Raw genomic sequence first — 12,555 nt, forward strand, 5'->3', positions numbered from 1 at the left:
GGCTTCCGGTGAGAAACGCTGAAATTCATCAAGTTCGGCTCCTTCCTACCTGTGCCGCGCACGCCCAGGGCAGGTCGCTCAGGAAGAATGTAAGGGGCCTGGGCTGGTTTACACAATACCTGCTCTTCCTTTGGAAATATCATCAATACCCCCGGTTTCATTAGAGGATAAAATTAAAGAATAGAAAGCGTCACTGTGCAATGATCAAATACGTCTCTCATTCACGTGCACGTGGGTGAAAACCATCTACTACGTGACACAATAAGATACAAAGAGGAAAAAACCCCAGAGTAGGCGTCAGAAGTTGTAGATTTAAGCCTGGTCTGCATGTGGCTGACACTGGACCACGTATTCAGAAGGACCACAGCCAGCAGTCCTGACACAGAAGTGGTCATCTTATCACCTCTGAAAACCAGCTGACACTTGATGGAAAAGGTTTTTTCCATAGGATTTCATCGATGGTCAAATCTAAGTTGAACTCTGTGGCCCTAAATTCTCGCACTCTGACACCCGACAATTCATTCCTACGAACTCCACAGCTTCCTGGATCAGGGTTTCACCCCCCGAACCAGCTTCCACCTGCCGCAAGTGCGTCTCCACTGTTTACTGCTTGTGCTGCTACGTCCCTGGAACTGTGAATTTAAAAAATCACTACATGAGGATCTTTAAACGTTTACATAGCTTTTTAATGAAAATGAAGTTTTAATATATTAAGGAAGAAAGGATAATCCTCTAAAGTATCCTGAGCAGGTGCCAGGATGGCGCTGAGAAAAGGGGAGCTGGGCATCGGCAGGCGACAGCGGCCCACCGGGAACTGCGAGCCGTGCCGTCTCTCGGCCTCACGCGGGTGATGAGAAGCTGCCTTACGTCCTTGAGCAAACTCCTTCCTCAAGCAGATCACTCACCCTAAGCGAGGGAACACTTGGTGCGGCAGGGAACTTGGGCTGTTGGCAACCAGAGCGAGAAAAGAAACTGGACTTGTGAGCACGGCCCGTGGGAAGAGGCGCGAACACAAAGCAACCCTGAACCGTACTCTCCAACCTGCCCAATGCATGTGTTAACGCCCTCAGTTTCTAACGCTCCCCGGGTACAAGAGGGCTGATGAAATATTACCTACTACTGCGTTACCTTTACTCATTTCTGACGAGCTCGAGACCTGCAAACCTGAAAAACCAATCCTCGCCCAACTTAATTCAACATTTAACGCAGTCTCGTCCCCTAAGAGTAAGAAACCAGAGAAAGGGATCAGTCGGGCTCCCCGGGGTCTGGTGTTTTCTCACTAAGCCAGAGCCCATTACTCTACCCCCTGGCCCCGCCTGCGGGCTCACCTTGCTCCCCTCTTCCGGGAAAGCTGCGGGTCCAGAGGGAGGTGACAGGATACCCTGCGCCGAGGCCAGCCTCTTGTGCACCCAAAGCCGCCGCAGTGACCGGCATCGCGTGCTTTTCACACACAGGGCTGCTTGGAGGTTAAATATTTGTTGACATCTGACTGAATGACCCTCGAGGCACTGAGAATTTGTTTTTCGACTCCTATGTACAACAGTCCTCTAGAAATGGAGTGACCTTGGACATCACCAACTAGACCACCCCCTGCACACTCAAGGAACCTGCAGCGGACAGCCCACCAGGTCAGAGCTGGGCTGGGACGAAGGGTCCAGTGCCCCAATTTCCAGTCAACTCTTCTGTTGGCTCCCCTACCAAACAGCTGTGAAGCTACGTTCCTTCCAATTTTTAAATCCTTTGAGCCTCCGTGGTGAATTAAGTATTTTTTATTTTATTTGGCTGCTTTTCTGAAACCTTCTGGAATTATTCAAAGTATTCTCACTTTCACCAAGATGTAGTTATGAATATTAATTCTCTACAACAGGTACTGTTATTTCTTGAGACAATGCATTTCAATTACATGTCACCTAAAAGCAGTTAACAGAACAGAGCTATTTTTTTTTAACTTGAGGACTCTCTGTTTTCAACAGATTAATTTGCTATACTGCATTTTATAGTTTTAGAACAATTTTGAATGTTTTGTAAATGTTCCTGTTCTACTAAGAAAAGCACAGAAATCTGGAGATGACACAGACATGTGGGGCATAAATATATGGCTGATGCACCAAGTACAATAGGAGTGGGGGGAGGGGTGCAGTATGCTCAGGCAGAAAAAACACATTTTCAGAGGCAAGCAGCCTCAGTTCAGATTTTACTACCTACATTAAAAGTAAGAAAAAATTATTCATTCATTCAACAAACAGTGGTAAGTGCCTTCTATCTGCCAGTCGTTGTTCTGGGCCCTGAGGATAAAGACAGAACAAGACCCCTGCCTTCCTGAGGCTTCCACTCTGCCAGGCAGGCTGACGAAAGGGAGGGAGTGGTGGATACAGAGGGCAGATGAACAAAACGGACAACAGGGCACCCAGTGTGGGGGGGTGAGGGTATGGAGGAGTGAAACCCGCCAGAAAGCCGGAGGCGAGGCCCCAAGGCTGGGGGGTGCTGCCAGAGGGGCAGCGGGAGAGGACAGCTCTGATATGAGGGCAGGTGCAGGGCTCTGATCCAGCCTCCAGTTAAGGCCTGGGTCTGGACAGACAGCAGAGGAGGAGGCTGTGGGGCAGGGGCTCAGGTGAGCCAGGTAAGAGGGGATGAGGATGGCTCCACGAGGCGGAGCCCTAAGATGATCATCGGGAGTGAACTAGATCGAACGGATTCCACCGTGGCTGACACGTAGGGAGAGCTTGATAAAAGTCAGCTAAATACCATCCCACTTTCCCAGGAAGTTACTGAGCCTCTCCTGTCAGTTCCTGATCTGAAAAACAGGCACAATGCAACGTCTATCGTGAGGGCTGCGAGCAATGACGGACGGAAGCGAAGTCCTACCCAACAGAAGTTAAGCACACGTGTGCCAGCGTTTCACAAACAATACATGATGTGTCTGACAGACCACACATACGTATATATCAAAATAAATACTCTGCACACCACACGCCAGGGGATAAGAATCCCCACCTCAGATCCCTCTGGTCTCAGCATCCACAGCTCGAAGAGCCCTTCTTAACCCTCCAGGCACCCCCCCTCCTGGACCCCACCCGTCAGCCGACACCTCCGCTGTCTCCTCCCAGCCGCCCTGCACAGCTCCGACCAGGTCTCTGTCCTCCGCCAGGGCCTCCCATCTCACTCCGGGGCCCCTCATCCCCTCGCTGCCAGCCCTTCCTGGGCCCAGGAGAGCCCACACAGCTGGCATCGCCACGGATGCCCCGGCAGAGGCCACTCCAATAAGCGGCCTCCACGTTGGCTCAGTAAGTGGGCGCCCCGCCTGGCCGGGCCGCCCTGAGGGAAGGCTGGCTCCCCGGGGCAGAGACCTCTCCCGCCTCCCGCATCTGGCCGGGGAAGGCCCTCAGCCAAACCTGTCCACATCCACGCGGGGCAGGGGGACGTGATCAGGCAGAGCAGTGGGAACCAGCTCCCCCCAGCCCACCGCGGCTGGAGCGCAAGGGGTCGGGGGCGTCGTGCGCTGCATCCTGCTGACTCCACTAGAGAAGGCTGAGGGTTCGAAACTCCAAACCCGAAAAAAAAACCAAATAACCACAAGCAGTACAAACTGACATGCAGGGAAGATGTTTTACCGTTTTACCAGGTAACTAGAAGCCAGTGCCGCTGCCCCAGTGCGGCTTAAGCCTACAGGGGCCCAAAGCAACACCACCCACCTCCCAGGAGGTGGGGGCAGCCGTCCTGGATGCAAAACTGGCATTTCCCTCCAGAGCTTTAAGACAAATGAAGCACGAATCAGGAGCCAAGCCTGCTCAGTCCTCTGAGTAGTACTAAAGTTGGTGAATAAAGGTGCCAACTTCTAGTGAAGCTGATGATACTTCTAGAGATGGGTGAGGTTTTTTTAATAAAGAAAAACGCTATTTCCACATGCATCTTTCTGTAAGGATGCCCCAAGGCGCGTTTAGCACCAGAAGCTAATAAGAAACTAGATCCTAAGTCCTACAGCACAATTGCCAAGTTTCCTGGACTGAGCACAAAATTATATTTTATTTCATGTGCTCCTTTCAAAGGGGCAGCACGTCTCTTAGGAACACTTTCGAAGTGCATCAAGGCTCCCATGCACAGAAGTCCTGCCTTTCTCCTCCCTCCGGCCACCCCCTCTCACCGTCCCAAGGACTGTGCCCCTACAACCGTCCCTTCCCAGCGCACTAGAAATCTGTCCTCCACTGGATCATCCCTGTCAGCCCAAAACACATGACAATCACTCTCATTTAAAAATCAAAAATAAAAACTCCCTCGAGTCCACAACCCTCCGGCTTCTGTCCCGTTACCCTGTCCTCCTCCAGAGGATTCTCCACACTCGATGCTCTCCACCCCTCCCTCCGCCCAGCCCTCCCCACCGCAAGGCCACCCGCCTCTTATCAAATCCAGGACCCTCCCCCTCTCGTGGACCCCTTGCCCAAAGCCCCCAGGCTCAGTCTGCACCCTCCTGCTCTTCTGTGTGGACACCCACAGCCCAGCCTACGGTTTCAAACATCAGCAGTACACAGATGACCCCCAATTTTACATATCTGGCCCCAACCTCTTCTTGAGCCAAAGTAAGTAAGTACTATTTTAGGCCCTTTACATGAGCTCAGCTATCGACCCACCGACCCCAGAAGACCAGGTGCTGCTCTTCCCCCTAGTTTACGGGAGAGAAAACTGAAGCACAGGAGGATCAAAGCGCGCGAGCTCACACATCTGGTGCGCACGAGACAGAGACCCACCCGTGGGCCCGCCCACCCGTGGGCCCACCTCCCCACCTCACAGCCTCGCCAGCCTGCTCCTCAGCCAACGACCTGGGGGTCGCTCTGGGCTGTTCCATCTTGCAGAGACTACTGGCAATCCCGATGGGCCGCCTGCAAAACACACCACAGTGCCTGAGTTCTAAGACCCGCGTTTTCCCACATCTTCACGACTCTGAAATCGGGCAGGAACTCTGAGTAGTCACTCAAACTCAGCCGTCCCTCTAGGAGGCATGACTGACAGGGCAACGTGACCCATCAACAGGTCAGTCCACAAACCCTTTAAGGACCGGAAACCTCTCCTTAACAGCTGCCGGTAGGATCAAGAAAGCGTCCAAACTCGCGGATCGTGTATCCGCAGCTTGGACGCGTCCCAGAGACAGCAGTGGTGCAGTCGTGAGAAATGCCACCTCGGCAAGGGACGGTGCCAGCACAGCGGACCATGCCGTGGGGCTGATTTGGAGGAACCAAATTCTAAAGGTGAAGGCATTTTATAATTACTTTATTTCACTCACATTTTCCTTTTTCATGAAAGCACAAGACTGGCATGATGTTAGTGTCTAGGCTTCAAGTCTAAGAGCTCTTTCAATAAAGGACACCTAAGTGAGAGGAAAGCATTGTGTCACAGGCAAACTGGCAACGTATTCCTGTTAACAGTACAGAAACTAATGCCGCAACTTACAAACGAAGCCGGATCTGATCTCCCCACCCCTGCCCTGGTGCCAGGCCTCAGCGGCTCACCGTGGGCCCCTGATGCTCCCCTCCTGCCCAGGGCAGGGGATGGGGAGGGTCCCTGCGGCACGGACACTCAGGGCAGTTCTCCCCCTGCCACTTACCTGTGGCCTCTCTGCACCTAGTTTTACCCACATATAAGGCAGGAGACTAAGCGTCATGGCTGCCTTATAGACAATCATGAGATTTTAATTAATACATGTGAAGCGCTTAAATGGCCTGGCACACCACAAGCGCCCGATAACAGCAGCTGCGTAACAGCTGGAGTGATTCTTTTCAAAGAGGAATCAGATCATGTCATTCTGTTGTCCAAAACTCCAAAGTCAACCAGGAGGGCAGGCAGGCAGGCAGGCAGCCCCCGTAAGGCTGAGATCTCCATCTAAATTCCATACCCCAGCAGGGTGCTCCCAGGAGCTGCAGCCCTCCAGCCTCTGGGCTCACTCCCTGCCACCCTCCCTCCCACCCCTAGGCCACACTGGGCTCTGGGCTATTATCAGCCCAGGACAGGAAGCTTGGACCCTGGGCCTGAGGCTGTGACTCCAGAGTTCCCTGTGCCAGCACCCAGCCAGGTGGCACCCAGCTCCCTCAGACCTCCTGACCTGCTAGATTGATTTGCCCCTCTTGGGACTTAGGACTTTTTTTTTTAATTTTTATTTTATATTGGAGTATAGTTGAGTACAGCAAAGTGATTCATTCATACATATACACACATCTATTCTTTTTTAGATTCTTTTCCCATACAGGTTATTGCAGATTATTGAGTAGAGTTCCCTGTGCTATACAGTAGGTCCTTGTTGGTTATCTATTTTATACATAGTAGTGTGTATACATTAACCCCCCAAATCCTAATTCATCCCTCCCCCCAACCTTTCCCCTTCGGCATCCATAAGTTTGTTTTCTATGTCTATGGGTCTATTTCTGATTTGGAAATAAGCTCATTTGTATCTTTTTTTTTTTTTAGATTCCACATACAAGCAATATCATGATATTTGTCTTTCTTTAACTTCACTTAGTGTGATAACCTCTAGGTCCATCCATGTTGCTGCAAATGGCATTATTTCATTCTTTTTATGGCTGAGTAGTATTCCATTGTGTATATGTACCACATCTACTTTATCCATTCATCTGTCGATGGACATTGGGGTACATGTACCTTTTCAAATTATGGTTTTCTCTGGCCAGCACTTAGGACTTTAGCTGGGGCTTATGATCCTCATCTCCCCCATAATGCAAACCCCCAGAGGGGAGGAACTACCCTTGCTGTGTTCACTCCCGTCTCCAGCACCTAGAACAGGACCTGGCACATGGTAAATACCAATACCTGTGGGGCGACCACATGAGTGAAACAAGTCTGCCCTCGATGCAAGCAGTGTCACTGCACTTCCCATAAAAATACCAGGCCCCTCCGAGCTACTTCCCCCCACTCTCTGCCCCGTCTTCACATTTTAAATCCACCACAAAGACAAACTGAAAACCAAAGTCGTTTTTTGGCACGCTCCTAGAACACGGTACACACATACAGGAGGAGGGCAGCCGGCAGTACTAATGAGACCACCAAAACAATGTGATAATTTGGTACTAATGGCCTGGGACCAACTCAAGCACAGCAGCAAGGCCAGGTGAATACCTCGGTCCACACTCCAAACAAAGCGTAACTCCAAAGAAAGGCACTCGAGGAACAAGGACATCGTAATGACTTTAACGTACAATTTTTAAACGGAAGTCTCACTGTTTGCCTTTCCTACCTCACATATTATGAACATACTTTCTAAAAGTTGTTTTTTGTTTTGTTTTGTTTTGTTTTTAAACAGCAGCATTTCTATCACACCAAATTGTAGGTTTGGAAATCTGTGGTTTAGAAAATTGACACAAAAAGATCAAGTTTTCCAATAAAACTGGACCTCTCTAAGCTCTTCAGTTTCATGCTAAGATTGACTCTTTTTTTTTTTTTTTTTTTTTTTTTTGGCGCACCACGCAGCTTATAGGATCTTAGTTCCCGAACCAGGGATCAAACCCAGGGCCCCGGTAGTGAAAGCATCAAGTCCCAACCACTGGACCACCAGGGAATTCCCCTGACAATTTTTCTTAAACAAGTTTTTTATAGGCTGGTAAATGTATAACTTCACCTATTAATCTCCAAAATGTACTTTCTAACTATCTCCAACCTATTTAAATAAATTCTTTGGTACTAAGTACTTACATAGCTCATCAGAGCATTCAAGAGAATAAAATCCAGCACTTAAATAAAGCTTACAGCTAATGAATTTTGATGATTAATAAAAAATGATTAGTGGGTTTTGCTTGCACCCATGTATAAAAAAATATTCACTGCAGCACTGTTTCTTACAGCAAATATTAAAAACTATATTAAAACATATATATAACAGTGTATATATTTTGACTACTGCTGGGACAATACATAGTCAACTGGACACAGCAGTTACAGGGAACTGATCAGCTAGGGATGGAGTGAAACGAGGTTTTCTTATGTGTTTGTACCTTTTGAGTGTACAGTGTGCACGCTTATACTTTCAAATCTATCAATAAAAATTTCAGTGGTATACATTTTTAAATTTTACAACTGAAAGTATCAATTTTATTTTTTAAATGTAATGCTATAACAGTGTTTAATAAAACAAACTGCCAGCTTTTGAACTTTTTTGAACTCTGCCTAATTTGTTCAGCACTGTATCCCAGGAGCCAAAAACAGGGAGGGCCCAGCACAGCACGACATGGATTAAGTACTTGCCAAATGAGTTAGTTTGCTTTGTTCATTCACCAGACAAATATATATTAAAAAAATTTTCTTATTCCAATCTAAAGGCAGTTGAAATGCTTTTAAGACATGTAAATTCACAGAGGACTAAAGGAGCCTACAAGCCAAGAAGGTTTTCGTGGAAGCTGCTATTCGCTAATTATCCTTTCTTCACCTCCCAGGACTGACCTCATGAGCACGCTGCATCTCGAGATACATGTGTCATCAATTTCTCAGAGCTGGACCAATTTTCTTTCCACCACTGCCCCCTGCAGAAAGGCCTCTTTTTTTCCCCCTTCCAACTACAGCTTCAAATTTTGTTGAACGTGTAGCTGGATATATTCAGTCCCAGGAGCCTTCAGACATCAAACAGGGCACTGCTCACAAGACAATGCTTTCCTTGCAGAGCCCGAGTGAGTCCCTGCCTTCACCTGGGCAGGGCAGGATCGCCAGACATCTCAGTGAGTCTCAGCGATACTTATGAACCCTGCTGTGGGTGACCCTGCGGAGGGGACCCTGTCCCTGGAGGGACCCTGCAAGGAGGGCAGCTAACTCTCACACCCAGGAGGAAGGGTACCAGCCAACCTTTGCATTTTCCTTCTCCCTTTCCCCTCAGGAAAACCCTCAGCAAAAAGGTAAAAGAATCTCAGCCTCAAAGAAAAGATGGCAATCAAATGACACTGCCCAGGACTGCTCTTAACACAACCCAGTGTTTCGGAAAATGCAGCTCTAGGTGGCACCTTTCAAAGGAATAAAACATACGGTAAACTTAAGAGAGAACAAAGAGGATTAATTAAATATTTCTAATCTCAAAACTTACTGATCATCAATTGATTAGGGCACTTAGAGAGTAGAGAAGCAAGTCTGACACCAAGCCACTTTTCCTTATACTTCGAGGGCTGAAAGATAACCACTATCAGAAAGTAACCTTATCAGAAGTAACAACCCAAACCAGCTGGCTAAAAATACGAAGTGCGAACCAAACACGGCGCTGCGGGTCTCCGACATATAAATAGGAATAAGAACACATTTTAGGTTCCCCAGCATGTCAACTGGGACTCCAACCCGTTTTAGCGTCAACAGCCCACTCTGACACCTTCCTCCAGACCCATTCACTACCCGGTAATTTTCCTACCGCAGATCTCAACACGTCAGAATTCACCTCGAGCCCCCAATCTCCCCAGACTGTTCCGGATCGCTCCAGACGCCCGGCACCCGCGGGAACTTCCCCGCCCCGGGACGCCCGCGACGAAGAGCATCCCACGCGGACACTGCGCCCTCAGGAAGGGACGCGGGGCCGTCCCTGGCGCAGCCTCACCGTGGGCGCAGCCTCACCCTGGGGGTGCACTCTCCGCAGAGTAGGGCACCCCGCGCGGACACGGTGCCCTCCCGAAGGGGACGGGGGTGGGGGGAGCGTCCTGGGTGCAGCCTCGTGCCGGGGCGCAGCCTTCCCTCCCTAGGGCGCAGCGCATCCGGAGCAGAAGCGCACTCCCGGGGAGAGGACAGGACTGTCCCCAGCGCAGGCTCCCCTCCCGGGGGCGCAGCCTCATCCCGAGATGCTGTGTCCCCTCCCGGGGCGCAGCCTTCCCTTCATCCCCGGACTCCCCGTACGCGCCCCGGGGCGCAGCTTCATCCCGGGGCGCAGCCTCGCTCTCCCGCGGCGCAGAGCATCCCGCGCAGATGCGCGGGGAGCAGACGCGGGGCCGTCCCGGGCGCAACCTCCCCCTCGCCAGGCGGCCCGCAGCCCCTCCGGACAGCGCTCCGGGCAGCACTGGTCCCGCTCGAGCCGCGCGCCCGGCGCGGCCTCACCACCTGCCCGGCGGCGCTTACATAAACGCGGCCACAGCGCTGCCCGGCGCTGCCCCGCGCTGCTGGGCGGCGTGGTCGCGCCGTGGTGTCAAAGCCTCGCCGCCCCCGCCGCCCCCGCCGCCCCTGCCGCCCCGCCTCACCTCAGCCGCGGGCCGCTCCGCTCCGCGCCGCGCCGCACCGAGACTCGGACAGCGAGCCCGCGGAGCTTCGCTCGGCCGCCCGGGGCTGCGGCGCGCTGCCCGTGGCCTGGCGCGGCCCCGAGCGCGCCCCCGAGCGCGGCCCCGAGCGCGGCCCGACCGGCCGCCGCCTCAGCCACCGCCTCACCCTCCAGCCTCCGCCCTCGGTGTCGGCTCCGCCCTCCCCGCACCCTCCGCCGCCGGCCGCGCGCACGCCGGGGAACGACGCCGCGACGCAGCACGGGCGCGCGCGCGCACGCTGCGCCGGGCTCTTCCTGCGGGCCGCTGGAGACGGGGAGCGGAGACGGGGAGCGGGGACGGGCTGCCGGGTCGCAGAGAGCGATAGGGCAGGGGGAGTACCCGGCGGGGGCCGCCCACGAGCCCCCCGCCCGCCGCCTGCCGCGTGGGGCCCGCACAGTCCCCGCGCTGGAGGGCACGCCGGGAGCGGGACGCGAAGGTGCGTCCGCCTGTGCGGGGCCAGATGGGGAGGAGAGGGTGGGGTCACGCCCCCAGGTCCCGAGGGGCGCCGTGGGTGAGGCAGAAGCGAGTCCAGATGAACGGTTACGGTGGTGGTAGGTCGGTGGGTTTGGTGGTGCAAGCATTCAAAGCCTCTTCCAGCCGTGCAGTAAGCAGACTCCTCTGTCTGTATTCACTGGCTCTTCAACGGTTGCACCGAGAACGTCTACACACAGGATGATAAGCGTCTGTGGAAATGCAACATCGAAGACCAGAATAAGCAACTCGAGGCTGCAGTTCTACTCAGAACAGAAAATGGTTGGATAGGGAAATCTAGTTCTTGAATGCAGTTGGGGCGCTGGTGGTCCACCAGGCGGACTCAAGGGCGCAGATAGGGGTGACGGGCAGGCCCGGGGGTCCACCTGCTCAGGGCCGGTGTCCCGAGACTCCTCTCCAAGGTCAAGTGTGGCTGCCGCCCTTCTCAGCTGTGGGGCCTGAGGCCGTCTCTCTGGACCGCTGCCTGTTTGCTCCAGTTTAAAATGGGGAAGAAAAGTCAAATACAGGGGAAGACCCCAGCCCAGCACTCCTTAATTGTTAGCTACTGCTGTTATTCCCAGAGTCATCGGACAGAACTAAGCATCCCTCATCCCTGAGAGTTCAGTGGCCTGGAGCATAAATAAACCACAGGGGAAAGTGCTGCAGCCGGCCAGTTACCTGCTTCAGGTTGCTATCTGATGGAAAGGAAAAACCTGCCTTTGGGGCTTGCCAGCTACCAGGCAAGCCCAGTGCCCTCCCTGAGAGCTAAATGCCAGTACAGGGTCCAAAGAGGGGCTTGTTGACAACACGGAAAAATCAAAGACTCCTGGGATGCCTTCTAGGGATTCATCCTATTTTTGTTAATAAACAAAACGTGCCTGAGAACTTCATTTCTGTGTAACAAACCACCCCAAAACTAAGTGGCTTGAAGTAATCGTTTATTTGCTCATGATCCAGAAGGCCAGCAGCTGGGACAGCTCATCTCTCTGCTAACGGGGTGTGGCCCATATGAGCTGGGACTCACAGGGGCCACTCCCATGGGCTGTGGCCAGGGGTGCTGCTTGTGCTGGCGTGGCTCGGTCAGCAGCAAGAGGGAAGGCACAAAGCTCGGCGCACAGGGCTTTTCCAGCCTCTGAACCGTGTTTACTAGTGTCCTGTTGACCAAAGCAAGGCAGAGGGCCCAGCCCTGAGTCGGCGGAGAGCCCTTGGCCCAGCCCGGTGACCTGCAGGGAAACACATGCCTGCCCTCCAGTTGGAGTGGGCTGTGTGAATCTCGGCAGCAGTGAAGAGAGCAGTGCTGCCATGACCATGGCCTTCACGCTGCTCCAGCTGGCTGGCTGGCCTCTTGGCAGCTTTGGAGATGGCCAGGAGCCTGGGATTGCCCCTGGCTGTTGTACTCCACCTCCTCAGATGCCATCATCTCCAGGGACAGGTTTATCGTGGCGTTCTTCTCCCTGACCATTCCTCTGGGCGCCACAGGAATGGCTCACAGAGCGTGCCTCTTCATACTGATGTGCGAGCGCTTTCCAGGCACCCAGGGCCAAGACGTGGGACGTACCAGACAGGGAGGGTCATGGAGGTACCTGAGAGCTTAAGGTCCTCGATGCAGGATCCTGCAGCCTACTGAGGAAAGCCCATCCTTCCCCCTGTTCACCATCAGTGTCAGACCCGTGGACGCCCAGAAGGGGCCCCGGGTCTCCACAGAGGTGTTGGCAGCTGTGACCACATGGTCTTCAGTGCAAAGAGCAGCATCCAGGCCTGAGCCCCCGCCCTGCCCCCCAGACCCCATTCTGTTGTTTACCTCACTCGTGCAAACTGTGAAAATGAAATA

At 52.9% G+C, this 12,555-nt stretch overlaps 1 protein-coding gene across 11 annotated transcripts in view; it reads right to left on the minus strand.

Annotated features, from left to right (window-relative positions):
- ADARB1 (adenosine deaminase RNA specific B1) overlaps nt 1–10,309 on the minus strand; it is a 115,038-nt gene extending 104,729 nt beyond the window's left edge. For 10 of the 11 annotated variants that reach the window (XM_081234893.1, XM_081234898.1, XM_081234892.1 and 7 more), the window contains exon 1: nt 10,197–10,309. The gene's annotated coding sequence lies outside the window, so the exon portion shown is untranslated. Of the gene's footprint in view, nt 1–5,275; nt 5,360–10,196 lie in introns of all 11 variants that reach the window. The other variant, XM_081234895.1, reaches the window with a different exon arrangement.
- Nucleotides 10,310–12,555: the final 2,246 nt, after the last annotated feature.

This window comes from Mesoplodon bidens (assembly GCF_964165515.1).
Source record: "Mesoplodon bidens genome assembly, chromosome: 5".
NCBI lineage: Eukaryota > Metazoa > Chordata > Mammalia > Artiodactyla > Ziphiidae > Mesoplodon > Mesoplodon bidens.